This window comes from Mastigoproctus giganteus, unplaced genomic scaffold (assembly GCF_048544385.1).
Source record: "Mastigoproctus giganteus isolate SK-2022 unplaced genomic scaffold, ASM4854438v1 scaffold_49, whole genome shotgun sequence".
NCBI lineage: Eukaryota > Metazoa > Arthropoda > Arachnida > Uropygi > Thelyphonidae > Mastigoproctus > Mastigoproctus giganteus.
Window position 1 is genome coordinate 112,501 of NW_028328326.1, and position 13,495 is coordinate 125,995.

Below are 13,495 nucleotides of genomic sequence, written 5' to 3' on the forward strand. Positions count from 1 at the left end.
AGAGACCTTCCTTCGCGGGGTGACCGTCCGTCTCCACCGCCGTCAATCTCTCCATCTCCAACTCGAAAGGAGCACGCCGGTCGAAGAAGAGCGGCGGTGCCCAACCCGCCGCCCTCTCACGACATCCTCTAGGGCCGCTCCGATCGCAGGAGTAAGGCAAACTCCCGTCTACGAGCATTAAATATAGCGTTCTAGCGCCATTCCGGCGCCGCCCTCCGGCCTGTTTATTTTGGTCTACGGGCGTCTCTGTTTACGACAGCCCCACAGCCGGGAAGGCATTAATAGTCAGTCCGACAGTCCGTCGGCGGTGCTACCGCTTCGCGGCAACTCCGTTAATGATCCTTCCGCAGGTTCACCTACGGAAACCTTGTTACGACTTTTACTTCCTCTAAATGATCAAGTTTGGTCATCTTTCCGGCACGCCGGCGCAACACGGTGGCCGCTCCGAGCGCCAGTCCGAAGACCTCACTAAATCATTCAATCGGTAGTAGCGACGGGCGGTGTGTACAAAGGGCAGGGACGTAATCAACACGAGCTTATGACTCGTGCTTACTGGGAATTCCTCGTTCAAGGGGAACAATTACAAGCCCCTATCCCCATCACGAAGGAGGTTGATGGGGTTACGCAGTCCTTCCGGACAGCGATGAGCACGCTGATTCCTTCAGTGTAGCGCGCGTGCGGCCCCGGACATCTAAGGGCATCACAGACCTGTTATTGCTCTGTCTCGTGCGGCTAAACGCCGCTTGTCCCTCTAAGAAGACGGACCGACTTCAGTGATCGGTCCCCTATTTAGTAGGCTAGAGTCTCGTTCGTTATCGGAATTAACCAGACAAATCGCTCCACCAACTAAGAACGGCCATGCACCACCACCCACTGAATCAAGAAAGAGCTCTTAATCTGTCAATCCTTCCAGTGTCCGGGCCGGGTAAGTTTTCCCGTGTTGAGTCAAATTAAGCCGCAGGCTCCACTCCTGGTGGTGCCCTTCCGTCAATTCCTTTAAGTTTCAGCTTTGCAACCATACTTCCCCCGGAACCCAAACACTTTGGTTTCCCGGAAGCTGCCCGCCGAGTCAGTTGAGGAACTCAGGCGGATCGCTGGTTGGCATCGTTTATGGTTAGAACTAGGGCGGTATCTGATCGCCTTCGAACCTCTAACTTTCGTTCTTGATTAATGAAAACATTCTTGGCAAATGCTTTCGCAGTAGTTCGTCTTGCGACGGTCCAAGAATTTCACCTCTAGCGTCGCAATACGAATGCCCCCGTCTGTCCCTCTTAATCATTACCTCGTGTTCCGAAAACCAACAAAATAGAACCGAGGTCCTATTCCATTATTCCATGCACCATTATTCTGGCGTTACGCCTGCTTTAAGCACTCTAATTTTTTCAAAGTAAACGTGCCGGTCACCCAAGACACTCGGTGAAGAGAATCAAGGAAAACCGGCGAGATTGTTCAGGCCGGGCAGTAGCCACCGGGCGGTGGACCACCCGTCTGGAACTGAGATCCAACTACGAGCTTTTTAACCGCAACAACTTTAATATACGCTATTGGAGCTGGAATTACCGCGGCTGCTGGCACCAGACTTGCCCTCCAATAGATCCTCGTTAAAGGATTTAGAGTGTACTCATTCCAATTACGAGGCCTCAATAGAGTCCCGTATTGTTATTTTTCGTCACTACCTCCCCGTGCCGGGAGTGGGTAATTTGCGCGCCTGCTGCCTTCCTTGGATGTGGTAGCCGTTTCTCAGGCTCCCTCTCCGGAATCGAACCCTGATTCCCCGTTACCCGTTACGACCATGGTAGGCGCATAACCTACCATCGACAGTTGATAAGGCAGACACTTGAAAGATGCGTCGCCGGTACGAGACCGTGCGATCTGCTCAAAGTTATCCAGAGTCACCAGGAGTTTCGGGCCGAAGCCCGATTGGTCTTGGTCTAATAAAAGCGCTCGTCCCCGAAGGTCGGAGCTCTGCTGCATGTATTAGCTCTAGAATTACCACAGTTATCCAAGTAAAAAGGTACGATCTAAGGAACCATAACTGATTTAATGAGCCATTCGCGGTTTCACCTTGCTTAGGCATGTACTTAGACATGCATGGCTTAATCTTTGAGACAAGCATATGACTACTGGCAGGATCAACCAGGTAGCATTCGCAACAGTCCACGAATGCAATGCGGTCTCGCCGCAGAAAATCATTTCCGACTGCGTCGCAGTCGAGGTGCGCCAAGTCCGGCACACCACGGTACACTCTCGGCATACCGTGTCTTAAATAAGACCTCACAATGAGGAGCAGTTCGCCTCGACCCCGCTCCGCTCTCCAACTCGTGGTGCGGAAGAATGCTTCGACTTCGAAAGAAATCTCGGCGCTCGGGCGCATAGGCAGCAAACTCAATAAATAGAAATTCGAATCCAGAACGCCGCCCGATCAGCACTTCGGCCGAAACAGGCGACTGGATCTGCTGTGTAGACCAACGGGCACTACTTCGCGAACGGAACGAGAGGCATAGAGGAGAGGTGTAACACATGGCAGGGGTTCACAGGTACGCTGCCCTGCATCAAGAGCCGATTAGCCATCGCGGGTATCAGCCCACATATTTTTCGTCATTCGTTTCCATTACTTCTCTTATCGGTCAGTATCTGCTTTATTCGCCCTCGTTTCTGGGGGCTTCTCTCCGAACACCCAGCGATTTTAGGGTGACGAAGACATCGGACCGCCATACACTTCTCAGCGCAGGCGGCCCAAGACCGTCCCTTTTGGGCTCACATTTTCTTTTTCGTTCGTGTTCTGCTTTTAATTTACATGGCGGTACGTGTATCGGAAATTCGTGTAAACGTTCATCACCATTCTTTTTCGGTGATCGCAACGTACGCCGCATTATTCAAGCGACTGGCTAGGTCGCTGGGACGGTCTCTGCTGTACCCTATATTATTCAACATAGAATCGTGCTCTGGGGACGGCTCGCATTTAAGACTCATTGCCGTCGGCAAGCGTCTCTGCTCCCGCTGACACACCATGTTACTGTCATGACCATCCTCCCCTCTCAAATGAGAGGACTGCCTCTCTCATATATACGAGTGCGAAGGTATATAGGTTGCTCCGCCGATACTTCGGAAACGGAGCGACGGCTGACGTGTCGAGTTATCGCCGCAGCCTCCCGACGAATGCATGTACCTTCCGTACCCTTGCTCAAAAAGTACGGTCAAAAAATCGCGAAAAGCGTTTTCATTTCACCCTCCAATTCCTAATTCTTATCTCTGCTCTGCTTGGAAAGTTCAAAAATCAGACACCGATATCACGCTGAAGGCGTACGCACGCCACCTACACCGTGAAGCGGCAGGAGACGGCAGTGCTCACTCCGCCGCCGTCCACTGTCGAGACGAGGGCAATTCTCACTGCAGCTCCATCGTGCAGCGGCAGGCGACGGCAGTGCTCATTGCAGCTCCATCGTGCAGCGGCAAGCGATGGTAGTGCTCACTACGCCGTCGTCCGCTCTGCGGCAGTGCTCACTCTGCCGTCGTCCGCTCGCTTTGCGGCAGTGCTCAATCCGCCGCCGTCCGCTCTGCGGCCGTGCACGCACGCCTTGTTCCGTTCACTGACCCCAGCGGCAGTGCTCTTTACACGTCGCCCAAGCCGTCGGCGCCACTGTCGCCACGTTCCGTTTCATTCAGTAAGGGAACGACCGTTCTGCTTCCAAAGGGCGGCCAACGGGAGCGTCACTGAAGCAAGCGGGCACGCTACACGCGAACTTTGTACTGTCGCCAGAACGCGGTAGCGTCAGCAGCTCCAAGCAACCACTACTCCCTATATATACGGGTGCGAAGGTCTTTAGGTTGCTCAGCCAAAGGCTTTTTTTTAAACTATTCGTCGCAGGCCAATAATTTTAGTCTCATTCGATGCAGAACGTTAACCTCACACATAATTGACTGTTAAATTTTACATTTTAAAAAATGATTTTACATTTTTTATACGAAAAAGACAAGGTTCACAAGCATTTTCAGTGGTTTTTCGTGAATAATTTTTTAATTTCATGGAAATCTTTCGAAACAAAGAGGGGCTTTAATTAAGCTCATTATTCCGCTTCGAACGGAACCAAAATATAAAAGAAAAAATAAGGAGAAATGCGAAATCGACGATTTCCGAGCAGCCTCTAGAACTAACTTTTCCCAAAAATGCACGTTCATTTGACATTCCCGTTCTGCTCAACCGAAGGAGAGAAATTCACGAAACACACGGAATTCAAACCGAATAGTGATTCCCTTCACTAATGACAAGTAGAAAAAAGAGTAACTTTGATAGTTTTTTTGTAATCGGGAGAAAAAACCGGATTTTTCCAGTTTTTCCTTTACCGTTCTAAAATTTCGGGTAATATATCCGTGCAAAAGATATATTTGAACTGTACTCGCCGGTCCGCATCGAATGACACCAAAATTGTTTCCGGGAAATGAAAGGAAAGCCGAAATCAGCGATATCACACCAGCCCTGAGAACTGACGAAACAAATTCTGGAGGCTGCTCGGATAACGGCGTTTACGCAAACCGTACGAGCCAGAATGATGAAACCAACGGCATTCGACGTGCACGGTAAAAGTATTGAAAACGGCTCGCCTTAAACTAAACGAATCGTAATAGTTATTTTGTAATCGGGACGGAAAACCGGATTTTTCCGGTTTTTCCTGAACATTTCTTAAATTTCGGGGGCTATGTGCGTAGAAAAGGTATATTTTTAATGAACAATCCATTCCGCATCGAATGACACCAACATTGTTTCGGGGAAATGAGAGGAAAGCCGAAATCACCGATATCCCCCCAGCCCTGAGAACTGACCGAACAAATTCTGGAGGTTGGTCGGAAAACGGCGTTTACGGAAACCGTACGAGCGAGAACGATAAAACCAACGGCATTCGACGTGAACAGTAAAACTGTGGAAAACTGCTGGCCTTAAACTAAACGAATCGTAATAGTTATTTTGTAATCGGGAGGGAAAACCGGATTTTTCCAGTTTTTCCTTTACCGTTCTAAAATTTCGGGGATTATATCCGTACAAAAGATATATTTCAAATGTACTCGTCGGTCCGCATCGAATGACACCAAAATTGTTTCCGGGAAATGAAAGGAAAGCCGAAATCAGCGATATCACACCAGCCCTGAGAACTGACGAAACAAATTCTGGAGGCTGCTCGGATAACGGCGTTTACGCAAACCGTACGAGCCAGAATGATGAAACCAACGGCATTCGACGTGCACGGTAAAAGTGTTGAAAACGGCTCGCCTTAAACGAAACGAATCGTAATAGTTATTTTGTAATCTGGACGGAAAACCGGATTTTTCCGGTTTTTCCTGAACATTTCTTAAATTTCGGGGGCTATGTGCGTAGAAAAGGTATATTTTTAATGAACAATCCATTCCGCATCGAATGACACCAAAATTGTTTCGGGGAAATGAGAGGAAAGCCGAAATCACCGATATCCCCCCAGCCCTGAGAACTGACCGAACAAATTCTGGAGGTTGGTCGGAAAACGGCGTTTACGGAAACCGTACGAGCGAGAACGATAAAACCAACGGCATTCGACGTGAACTGTAAAACTGTGGAAAACTGCTGGCCTTAAACGAAACAAATCGTAATAGTTATTTTGTAATCGGGAGGGAAAACCGGATTTTTCCAGTTTTTCCTTTACCGTTCTAAAATTTCGGGGAATATATCCGTACAAAAGATATATTTCAACTGTACTCGTCGGTCCGCATCGAATGACACCAAAATTGTTTCCGGGAAATGAAAGGAAAGCCGAAATCAGCGATATCACACCAGCCCTGAGAACTGACGAAACAAATTCTGGAGGCTGCTCGGATAACGGCGTTTACGCACACCGTACGAGCCAGACGGATGAAACCAACGGCATTCGACGTGCACGGTAAAAGTATTGAAAACGGCTCGCCTTAAACGAAACGAATCGTAATAGTTATTTTGTAATCGGGACGGAAAACCGGATTTTTCCGGTTTTTCCTGAACATTTCTTAAATTTCGGGGGCTATGTGCGTAGAAAAGGTATATTTTTAATGAACAATCCATTCCGCATCGAATGACACCAAAATTGTTTCGGGGAAATGAGAGGAAAGCCGAAATCACCGATATCCCCCCAGCCCTGAGAACTGACCGAACAAATTCTGGAGGTTGGTCGGAAAACGGCGTTTACGGAAACCGTACGAGCGAGAACGATAAAACCAACGGCATTCGACGTGAACAGTAAAACTGTGGAAAACTGCTGGCCTTAAACTAAACGAATCGTAATAGTTATTTTGTAATCGGGAGGGAAAACCGGATTTTTCCAGTTTTTCCTTTACCGTTCTAAAATTTCGGGGATTATATCCGTACAAAAGATATATTTCAAATGTACTCGTCGGTCCGCATCGAATGACACCAAAATTGTTTCCGGGAAATGAAAGGAAAGCCGAAATCAGCGATATCACACCAGCCCTGAGAACTGACGAAACAAATTCTGGAGGCTGCTCGGATAACGGCGTTTACGCAAACCGTACGAGCCAGAATGATGAAACCAACGGCATTCGACGTGCACGGTAAAAGTATTGAAAACGGCTCGCCTTAAACTAAACGAATCGTAATAGTTATTTTGTAATCGGGACGGAAAACCGGATTTTTCCGGTTTTTCCTGAACATTTCTTAAATTTCGGGGGCTATGTGCGTAGAAAAGGTATATTTTTAATGAACAATCCATTCCGCATCGAATGACACCAACATTGTTTCGGGGAAATGAGAGGAAAGCCGAAATCACCGATATCCCCCCAGCCCTGAGAACTGACCGAACAAATTCTGGAGGTTGGTCGGAAAACGGCGTTTACGGAAACCGTACGAGCGAGAACGATAAAACCAACGGCATTCGACGTGAACAGTAAAACTGTGGAAAACTGCTGGCCTTAAACTAAACGAATCGTAATAGTTATTTTGTAATCGGGAGGGAAAACCGGATTTTTCCAGTTTTTCCTTTACCGTTCTAAAATTTCGGGGATTATATCCGTACAAAAGATATATTTCAAATGTACTCGTCGGTCCGCATCGAATGACACCAAAATTGTTTCCGGGAAATGAAAGGAAAGCCGAAATCAGCGATATCACACCAGCCCTGAGAACTGACGAAACAAATTCTGGAGGCTGCTCGGATAACGGCGTTTACGCAAACCGTACGAGCCAGAATGATGAAACCAACGGCATTCGACGTGCACGGTAAAAGTGTTGAAAACGGCTCGCCTTAAACGAAACGAATCGTAATAGTTATTTTGTAATCTGGACGGAAAACCGGATTTTTCCGGTTTTTCCTGAACATTTCTTAAATTTCGGGGGCTATGTGCGTAGAAAAGGTATATTTTTAATGAACAATCCATTCCGCATCGAATGACACCAAAATTGTTTCGGGGAAATGAGAGGAAAGCCGAAATCACCGATATCCCCCCAGCCCTGAGAACTGACCGAACAAATTCTGGAGGTTGGTCGGAAAACGGCGTTTACGGAAACCGTACGAGCGAGAACGATAAAACCAACGGCATTCGACGTGAACTGTAAAACTGTGGAAAACTGCTGGCCTTAAACGAAACAAATCGTAATAGTTATTTTGTAATCGGGAGGGAAAACCGGATTTTTCCAGTTTTTCCTTTACCGTTCTAAAATTTCGGGGAATATATCCGTACAAAAGATATATTTCAACTGTACTCGTCGGTCCGCATCGAATGACACCAAAATTGTTTCCGGGAAATGAAAGGAAAGCCGAAATCAGCGATATCACACCAGCCCTGAGAACTGACGAAACAAATTCTGGAGGCTGCTCGGATAACGGCGTTTACGCACACCGTACGAGCCAGACGGATGAAACCAACGGCATTCGACGTGCACGGTAAAAGTATTGAAAACGGCTCGCCTTAAACGAAACGAATCGTAATAGTTATTTTGTAATCGGGACGGAAAACCGGATTTTTCCGGTTTTTCCTGAACATTTCTTAAATTTCGGGGGCTATGTGCGTAGAAAAGGTATATTTTTAATGAACAATCCATTCCGCATCGAATGACACCAAAATTGTTTCGGGGAAATGAGAGGAAAGCCGAAATCACCGATATCCCCCCAGCCCTGAGAACTGACCGAACAAATTCTGGAGGTTGGTCGGAAAACGGCGTTTACGGAAACCGTACGAGCGAGAACGATAAAACCAACGGCATTCGACGTGAACAGTAAAACTGTGGAAAACTGCTGGCCTTAAACTAAACGAATCGTAATAGTTATTTTGTAATCGGGAGGGAAAACCGGATTTTTCCAGTTTTTCCTTTACCGTTCTAAAATTTCGGGGATTATATCCGTACAAAAGATATATTTCAAATGTACTCGTCGGTCCGCATCGAATGACACCAAAATTGTTTCCGGGAAATGAAAGGAAAGCCGAAATCAGCGATATCACACCAGCCCTGAGAACTGACGAAACAAATTCTGGAGGCTGCTCGGATAACGGCGTTTACGCAAACCGTACGAGCCAGAATGATGAAACCAACGGCATTCGACGTGCACGGTAAAAGTGTTGAAAACGGCTCGCCTTAAACGAAACGAATCGTAATAGTTATTTTGTAATCGGGACGGAAAACCGGATTTTTCCGGTTTTTCCTGAACATTTCTTAAATTTCGGGGGCTATGTGCGTAGAAAAGGTATATTTTTAATGAACAATCCATTCCGCATCGAATGACACCAAAATTGTTTCGGGGAAATGAGAGGAAAGCCGAAATCACCGATATCCCCCCAGCCCTGAGAACTGACCGAACAAATTCTGGAGGTTGGTCGGAAAACGGCGTTTACGGAAACCGTACGAGCGAGAACGATAAAACCAACGGCATTCGACGTGAACAGTAAAACTGTGGAAAACTGCTGGCCTTAAACTAAACGAATCGTAATAGTTATTTTGTAATCGGGAGGGAAAACCGGATTTTTCCAGTTTTTCCTTTACCGTTCTAAAATTTCGGGGATTATATCCGTACAAAAGATATATTTCAAATGTACTCGTCGGTCCGCATCGAATGACACCAAAATTGTTTCCGGGAAATGAAAGGAAAGCCGAAATCAGCGATATCACACCAGCCCTGAGAACTGACGAAACAAATTCTGGAGGCTGCTCGGATAACGGCGTTTACGCAAACCGTACGAGCCAGAATGATGAAACCAACGGCATTCGACGTGCACGGTAAAAGTGTTGAAAACGGCTCGCCTTAAACGAAACGAATCGTAATAGTTATTTTGTAATCTGGACGGAAAACCGGATTTTTCCGGTTTTTCCTGAACATTTCTTAAATTTCGGGGGCTATGTGCGTAGAAAAGGTATATTTTTAATGAACAATCCATTCCGCATCGAATGACACCAAAATTGTTTCGGGGAAATGAGAGGAAAGCCGAAATCACCGATATCCCCCCAGCCCTGAGAACTGACCGAACAAATTCTGGAGGTTGGTCGGAAAACGGCGTTTACGGAAACCGTACGAGCGAGAACGATAAAACCAACGGCATTCGACGTGAACAGTAAAACTGTGGAAAACTGCTGGCCTTAAACGAAACAAATCGTAATAGTTATTTTGTAATCGGGAGGGAAAACCGGATTTTTCCAGTTTTTCCTTTACCGTTCTAAAATTTCGGGGAATATATCCGTACAAAAGATATATTTCAACTGTACTCGTCGGTCCGCATCGAATGACACCAAAATTGTTTCCGGGAAATGAAAGGAAAGCCGAAATCAGCGATATCACACCAGCCCTGAGAACTGACGAAACAAATTCTGGAGGCTGCTCGGATAACGGCGTTTACGCACACCGTACGAGCCAGACGGATGAAACCAACGGCATTCGACGTGCACGGTAAAAGTATTGAAAACGGCTCGCCTTAAACGAAACGAATCGTAATAGTTATTTTGTAATCGGGACGGAAAACCGGATTTTTCCGGTTTTTACTGAACATTTCTTAAATTTCGGGGGCTATGTGCGTAGAAAAGGTATATTTTTAATGAACAATCCATTCCGCATCGAATGACACCAAAATTGTTTCGGGGAAATGAGAGGAAAGCCGAAATCACCGATATCCCCCCAGCCCTGAGAACTGACCGAACAAATTCTGGAGGTTGGTCGGAAAACGGCGTTTACGGAAACCGTACGAGCGAGAACGATAAAACCAACGGCATTCGACGTGAACAGTAAAACTGTGGAAAACTGCTGGCCTTAAACGAAACAAATCGTAATAGTTATTTTGTAATCGGGAGGGAAAACCGGATTTTTCCAGTTTTTCCTTTACCGTTCTAAAATTTCGGGGAATATATCCGTACAAAAGATATATTTCAACTGTACTCGTCGGTCCGCATCGAATGACACCAAAATTGTTTCCGGGAAATGAAAGGAAAGCCGAAATCAGCGATATCACACCAGCCCTGAGAACTGACGAAACAAATTCTGGAGGCTGCTCGGATAACGGCGTTTACGCACACCGTACGAGCCAGACGGATGAAACCAACGGCATTCGACGTGCACGGTAAAAGTATTGAAAACGGCTCGCCTTAAACGAAACGAATCGTAATAGTTATTTTGTAATCGGGACGGAAAACCGGATTTTTCCGGTTTTTACTGAACATTTCTTAAATTTCGGGGGCTATGTGCGTAGAAAAGGTATATTTTTAATGAACAATCCATTCCGCATCGAATGACACCAAAATTGTTTCGGGGAAATGAGAGGAAAGCCGAAATCACCGATATCCCCCCAGCCCTGAGAACTGACCGAACAAATTCTGGAGGTTGGTCGGAAAACGGCGTTTACGGAAACCGTACGAGCGAGAACGATAAAACCAACGGCATTCGACGTGAACAGTAAAACTGAGGAAAACTGCTGGCCTTAAACTAAACGAATCGTAATAGTTATTTTGTAATCGGGAGGGAAAACCGGATTTTTCCGGTTTTTCCTGAACATTTCTTACATTTCGGGGGTTATGTGCTTAGAAAAGGTATATTTGTACTGTGCGATCCATTCTGCATCGAATGACACCAAAACCTGTTCGGAGAAATGAAAGGAAAGCCGAAATCAGCGATTTTCCCGCCAGCCGTGAGAACTGACTAAAATTCGGGATGGTGCTTGCAGCACGCCGTTTACGCAAGCCGTAGGAGCAAGAATGATGAATTCAACGGGATTCGACGTGGACGTTAAAAGACACGGATAAATCCTGGCATTAAATAAACACATCATAATAGTTATTTTGTAATCGGGAGGGAAAACCGGATTTTTCCAGTTTTTCCGGGACATTTCTTAAATTTCCGGGGATATGTGCGTAGAAAAGGTACATTTTTACTGACCAAGCCATTTCGCATCGAATGACACTAAAATAATTTCGGAGAAATGAAAGGAAAGCCGAAATCTGCGATATTCCCACAAGCCGTGAGAACTGACCAATATTCTGGAGGGTGCTTGGAGCACGCCGTTTACGCAAACCGTAGGAGCAAGAGTGATGAAACAAACGGGATTCGACGTGGACGGTAAAAGCACGGATAAATCCTGGCATCGAACGGAACATATCATAATAGTTGTTTTGTAATCGGGAGGGAAAACCGGATTTTTCCAGTTTTTCCTGAACATTTCTTAAATTTCGGGGGATTTATGCGTAGAAAAGGTACATTTTTACTGACCAAGCAATTCCGCATCGAATGACTCCAAATTGTGTTCGGAAAAATGAAAGGAAAGCCGAAATCAGCGATTTTCCGCCCAACCGTGAGAACTGACTAAAATTCTACAGGGTGCTGGGAACAGGCCGTTTACGCAAACCGTAGGAGCAAGAATGATGAAACCAACGGGATTCGACGTGGACGGTAAAGGCACGCATAAATACTGGCACTAAACTAAACACATCATAATAGTTATTTTGTAATCGGGAGGGAAAACCGGATTTTTCCGGTTTTTCCAAAACCGCACTAAACGTTTGGGGGATATATCCGTAATAAAGATATATTTGAACTGTACTCGTCAGTCCGCATCGAACGACACCAAAATTGTTTCGGGGAAATGAAAGGAAAGCCGAAATAAGCGATGTCACACCAGCCCTGAGAACTGACCAAACAAATTCTGGAGGGTGCTCGGAAAACGGCTTTTACGCAAACCGTACGAGCGAGAACGATGAAACCAACGGCATTCGACGTGCACGGTTAAAGTATTGAAAACTTCTGGCCTTAAACTAAACGAATCGTAATAGTTATTTTGTAATCGGGAGGGAAAGCCGGATTTTTCCGGTTTTTCCTGAACATTTCTTAAATTTCGGGGGATATGTGCGTAGAAAAGTTATATTTTTTCTGAACAATCCATTCCGCATCGAATGACACCAAAATGTGTTCGGAGAAATGAAAGGAAAGCCGAAATCAGCGATTTTCCGGCCATCCGTGAGAACTGACTAAAATTCGGGAGGGTGCTTGGAACGCGCCGTTTACGCAAATCGTAGGAGCAAGAATGACGAATACAACGGGATTCGACGTGGACGGTAAAAGCACGGATAACTCCTGGCATTAAACTAAACATATCATAATAGTTATTTTGTAATCGGGAGGGAAATCCGGATTTTTCCAGTTTTTCCCGAGCCGTTCTTAAATTTCGAGGGATATCTCCTTAAAAAAGATATATTTTAACTGTACTCGTCAGTCCGCATCGGCTGACACCGAAATTTGCTCGGAGAAATGAAAGGAAAGGCGAAAGAAGCGATATGCGACCAGCCCTGAGAACGGACGCAACAAATTGTGCACGGTGCTCGTAAAACGCCGTTTACGGAAACCGTACGAGCAAGAACGATGAAACCAACGGCATTCGACGTGCACGGTAAAAGTGTTGATAACTGCTTGCATTAAGCTGAACGCATCGTAATAGTTATTTTGTAATAGGGCGGAAAACCCGGAATTATCCAGTTTTTCCTGAACCGTTCTTAAATTTCGCGGGATATTTGCGTAAAAAAGGTACATTTTTACTGCGCTCGTCCTTGCGCATCGAATGACACCAAAATTTGTTCGGAGAAATGAAAGGAAAGGTGAAATCAGCGAAATCCGACCAGCCCTTCAACTTCTTTTAGTAATTCGCGCGGTTGCTCGGAGAACGCCGTTTACGCGAACCGTACAGGATAGAAGGATGAAACCAACGGCATTCCACGTGCACCGTGAAACTATTGATAAATACTGATTTTAAACTTTACGGATCATAACGGTTGTTTTGTTATAGGAAGGAGAAACCGGATTTTTCCAGTTTTACCTCCCGCGTTGTTAAATTTCAAGGGATCTCTGCGTAAAAGAGGTATCCTTTTACGGTCCTCCTCAGTCTACGTGGAACCCGACCAAAATTTGTTGGGGGAAATGAAGGGAAAAACCGAAATCGGCGATTTCACGACAGCCATGAGATCTGACTTCACTAATTCGAGAGCTTGCTCGGAAAAGGCTATTTTCGCGTACCGCAC

The 13,495-nt window shown here is 45.9% G+C and overlaps 1 non-coding gene across 1 annotated transcript; it reads right to left on the minus strand.

Moving 5' to 3' along the window:
- Positions 1-333: 333 nt before the first annotated feature.
- On the minus strand, positions 334-2,143 carry LOC150074855 (small subunit ribosomal RNA). Its single transcript, XR_016547945.1, has one exon. It is a non-coding gene; the product is annotated as a small subunit ribosomal RNA (ribosomal RNA).
- Between the last annotated feature and the right edge of the window lie 11,352 nt (positions 2,144-13,495).